Raw genomic sequence first — 5,325 nt, 5'->3', positions numbered from 1 at the left:
TAAACAAATGGGACCTAATGAAACTTCAAAGCTTGTGCACAGCAAAGGAAACCATAAACAAGACCAAAAGACAACCCTCAGAATGGGAGAAAATATTTGCAAATGAAGCAACTGACAAAGGATTAATCTCCAAAATTTATAAGCAGCTCATGCAGCTCAATAACAAAAAAAACAAAAAACCCAATCCAAAAATGGGCAGAAGACCTAAATAGGCATTTCTCCAAAGAAGATATGCAGACTGCCAAGAAACACATGAAAGAATGCTCAACATCATTAATCATTAGAGAAATGCAAATCAAAACTACAATGAGATATCATCTCACACCAGTCAGAATGGCCATCATCAAAAAATCTAGAAGCAATAAATGCTGGAGAGGGTGTGGAGAAAAGGGAACACTCTTGCACTGTTGGTGGGAATGTAAATTGATACAGCCACTGTGGAGAACAGTATGGAGGTTCCTTAAAAAACTACAAATAGAACTACCATATGACCCAGCAATCCCACTACTGGCATATATCCTGAGAAAACCAAAATTTAAAAAGAGTCATGTAGCAAAATGTTCATTGCAGCTCTATTTACAATAGCCCGGAGATGGAAACAACCTAAGCGCCCATCATCGGATGAATGGATAAAGAAGATGTGGCATATATATATACAATGGAATATTACTCAGCCATTAAAAGAAACGAAATTGAGCTATTTGTAATGAGGTGGATAGACTTAGAGTCTGTCATACAGAGTGAAGTAAGTCTGAAAGAGAAAGACAAATACCGTATTCTAACACATATATATGGAATTTAAGGGGAAAAAATGTCATGAAGAACTTAGGGGTAAGACAGGAATAAAGACACAGACCTACTAGAGAATGGAGTTGAGGATATGGGGAGGGGGAAAGGTAAGCTGTGACAAAGCGCGAGAGAGGCATGGACATATATACACTACAAAACGTAAGGTAGATAGCTAGTGGGAAGCAGCCGCATAGCACAGGGAGATCAGCTCGGTGCTTTGTGACCGCCTGGAGTGGTGGGATATGGAGGGTGGGAGGAAGGGAGATGCAAGAGGGAAGAGATATGGGATCATATGTATATGTATAACTGATTCACACTGTTATAAAGCAGAAAGTAACACACCATTGTAAAGCAATTATACTCCAATAAAGGTGTAAAAAATATATATATATATAGTTGGAGATGCATACATAAATTATAAATAAAGACAATCAAGACAGTGACTAACACAAGAGTCACAATACTACCGCACACCCATTAGGATCACTACTATCAGAAAAACAGAAAATATCAAGTGTTGGCAAGGCTGTGGAGAAACAGGAACCCTTGCCCTGTTGGTGGGAATGTAAAATGGTGCAGCCACTATGGAAGACAATATGGTGACTCCTCAAAAAATTGAAAAATTGAACTACTGTATGATTCAGCAATTCCACTTCTGAGTATGCACCTCAAAGAATTGAAAGCAGGGAGTTCAAGCGCTATTTGACACCCATATTCACTGCAGCATTACTCACAATAGCCAGGAAATGGAAGCAACCCAAGTATCCATGAGCAGATGAACAGATAAACAAAATGTGTACATACAAACATGGAATATTATTTAGCCTTAAAACTGAAAGAAACTCTGTCACGTGTTTCAGCGTGGATGAATCTTGAGAATATCACACTAAGTAAAATAAGCCAGTCACAAAAAGACAAATACTGTACAGTTACATTTATATTACGTACCTAGAATAGTCCAATTCATAGAGAAAGTAGAATGGTGGCTGCCCGGGGCTGGGGGAGGAGGGGATGAATTGTTGTTTAATATGTATAGTTTGTTGTGCAAGATGAAAAGTTCTGGAAATTTCTTGATGAATGTACTTAATACTACTGAACTGTACACTTTATGTGTATTTTATCACAATATAAAAAAAAATTTTTAAAGTGAAGATAATGGTTTACCTCTGGAGGGAGAACTGGCACTGTATAATTTTGTAATTTGGTGTGTCAATTTGGCTAGGCCAGAGGGTACCCGGATATTTGGGCAAACATTGCTCTAGGTATTTCTGTGAGGCCGTTTGGATGAGATTAACATTTAAATCAGTGGACACTGAGTAAAGCCCTCCATAATGTGGGTGGGCCTTATTTAACCAGTTGAAGGCCTGAATAGAACAAAACGACCAGCCACCCCTGAGCAAGAGAGGGACTGCCTTCACACTTCATGTGCAACATCAGCTCTTCCCGATTCTACCACAGACCTCCTACGGACTCAAACTGCAACACCGGTTCTCCTGAGTCTCCGACCTGCAGGCCTACCACGCAGATTTTGAATTTGCCAGCCTTCACCAACACATAAGCCAATTCCTTATAAAAATCTCTCTCTACATATATATACATCATATTGGTTCTGTGTCCCTGGAGAGCCCTAATTAATACAGGTACAATAGGGGAAAGGCATACAGAGAGCTTTTAAGATACCTGCAATGTTCAATTTCTTAACCTGGGTGGTATTACATAAGTGTTTATCACTATTCTTTAAACTGTACATACATTTTATGCACCCTCTGCATGTAAGATTTTTTTCACCATTAAAAATACTTTTTTGAAAAAAATCTAAGATTGGGATGAAACCCAATCTATTCACCAAAGTTCACATCTAGATCTCTTAACCCTTCAAGATTTTAAGTAAATAACCTGGGCCGGATAAACCTCTCTGTAGCTGAAGATAATTAGATTGGCTTGGCAGAGTTAAGTGGATCTTGAATGATGGATCTGAAATGACTCATTAAAAACTTAAGAATGTTTAGAGGTTGACATTATGAAAGATGACTATCCCTCAGGCTGCTGAGAGACATGTTATCAAACCAGATAGAAAGTGGTGCCATCTCATACGGTATTAGCTCATATAGCACGTATTTTTTTTCCATCGTCCATCCTCGTCCTTTCGTTTCAGTGTGAATTCTAACTACAGAAGAATATTGGTTCTGAATGCAAGAACTCTCATCACTCTTTCAACTATCCAATGACTTATTATGTACCAAGCACATAAAGTCTGGGGTGAGACAGTATAAGGAGAAAAAGAGATTATTCCCCACCCTTCAACATACCCAAGTGTTTGTCCTCTCCTGAATAAGTTTATCATCTCATATTAAGATGTTTTGAAGCCTCTAAGTCAAGTTTACATTTTAAAGGTAACTTTTTTTTTTATGTAAGAAGTGGATTTATTTAGAGAGAAACACATTCCACAGACAGAGTGTAGGCCATCTCAGAAGGCGAGAACGGCCTCAAAGGTAACATTTTTTGAGTTCTATAACAAAGTACGGAAACATTGGAATTGCCCAGTAACACGTAGTATGTTTTTCAAAAATTAGATTGGAGATGGAGACCATGGAAAGCAAACAATCGTGAGTGTGAGCTGAGCAATTTCACGGCCATCTTTTGATATAGATCATCTGCAAATAAATATATGAATTTTAATTTATCCAATTTCCAGATATACAAGTACATGCATATAAATTCACGTATCTTGTCATCTGTGTGGCAAAATACAGAAAAGCAATTTCAGAAGTTGTTAGGCTAAACAGTTATAAAAATAATTTACATTATTTTCAATTTTTCAAAATTTTATTTCTAAATATAAAAGTATGTTCATTGTACCAAAGTACTACTAATGATACGGTTTTCAAAGAGATAGGATTTAATTTAGACTCCAACAGTAATTTATTCCAAAGGTTTTGCGATATTGGCAAGTTGGATGTTTCCTTCCTTCCTTCTGAAAGTAGCTAAAATGATTATTTCGTATTAAAACCTATGCAAAATAAGCAAATACTTTGAGGTAGGACAGTGTTAGTTTAAGCCTGTAACATAAAAATAGTCTGATTAGGGTGCATTCTTTTCCTCACACATTCAGGTCCATATCTCAAGGAGTATTCCTATTTTGGTAATGAATTTTTTTCTGAATTCATTCCTACTTCACAGACTGATACACATTCAAGACCTGTAGCATATACTTGTCATCTTATAGGTATGCTCTGTGGACATACAACAGAATAGAAAATCCCACAAACTTGAAAGTTTTAGACAATGAGCTCACAAAAAGCATGCTCTAAAGATTCCACACAAATAACCGACTCACTTCGCTGTACAGCAAAGACTGGCACAACACTGCAAATCAAGTATAATTAAAAAAAAAAAAGGCACAAGACTAAAGATTCCATACAATCAAAAGCACATCAGTAAGGGGGCTTCCTTGGTGGCGCAGTGGTTAAAAATCTGCCTGCCAATGCAGGAGACACGGGTTTGAGCCCTGGTCCGGGAAGATCCCACATGCCGCGGAGCAACTAAGCCATGAGCCACAGCTACTGAAGCCCACGTGCCTAGAGCCCGTGCTCCACAACAAGAGAAGCCACTGCAATGGGAAGCCCACGCACCACAACGAAGAGTAGCCCCCGCTCGCCACAACTAGAGAAAGCCCACATGCAGCAACGAAGACCCAACGCAGCCAAAAATAAATTTAAAAAAAGCACATCAGTAAGAAACTGATTAAAGAAACTGTGATTCATTCACTTGATACAAGGGAATAAATGCAGCCATTAAAGATACCTAGATGCTTCTCTTTGGTGCTCTCCTGGTTCACGATGGACTGCAGGGCTGCTGATGCAGTGCCTTGTGGGCTGCGAGAAGGTCCTCAGCCAGGTGCAGTGGCCCACATGGTAACTGGCATCAGGGCCATGGCCCAGGGGTCAGGAATGCTCAACTGGCTCACAGAAGCCTGTGGGGTAAGGGGGGGAGCAGAGGGGACTTGGTGTGATCAGAAGAATGGCTCTTATAGTTGATATGAATGTTGAAAATAATGGGAGCTAGGTTTCTCATTGTCAGAGAAAGGAACTACAAATACGAGAAGAGGGAAGCTAAAATAAACCGTGGAGCAACATTAGAATTGGAGGCATTGATGTGAATCCATGATGTCAAAAATGTCAAGTCATGAAAGAGAAAAAAAGACTAAGGAACTATTCTAGACTGAAGCTGAAGCAAGATGGTAACAAATGCCATGAGTAATCCTGGATTGGACAGCCTTACAAAGGACATCGCTAGGACAACTGATGAAATGTGAATAGGGTCTATGAATTAGAGGATAATATTGTATCAATGTTAACTTCTTGACTTTGATGGTTACATTATGGGATATGTGGACATGTATTCTTACTTTTAAACAACATACCTTAAGTTTATATACTAAGTAGGTGATTAGGCATCATGACTCCAACTTACTCTTAAATGGTTCAGGGAGGGACTTCCCTGGTGGCACAGTGGATAAGACTCCGTACTCCCAAG

The sequence above is a fragment of the Monodon monoceros genome, unplaced genomic scaffold (assembly GCF_005190385.1).
Source record: "Monodon monoceros isolate NGI ecotype Baffin Bay Population unplaced genomic scaffold, NGI_Narwhal_1 Super_Scaffold_12, whole genome shotgun sequence".
Lineage (NCBI taxonomy): Eukaryota > Metazoa > Chordata > Mammalia > Artiodactyla > Monodontidae > Monodon > Monodon monoceros.
The sequence above is the reverse complement of the archived record's forward strand: the minus strand, read 5'-3'. Positions refer to the sequence as shown.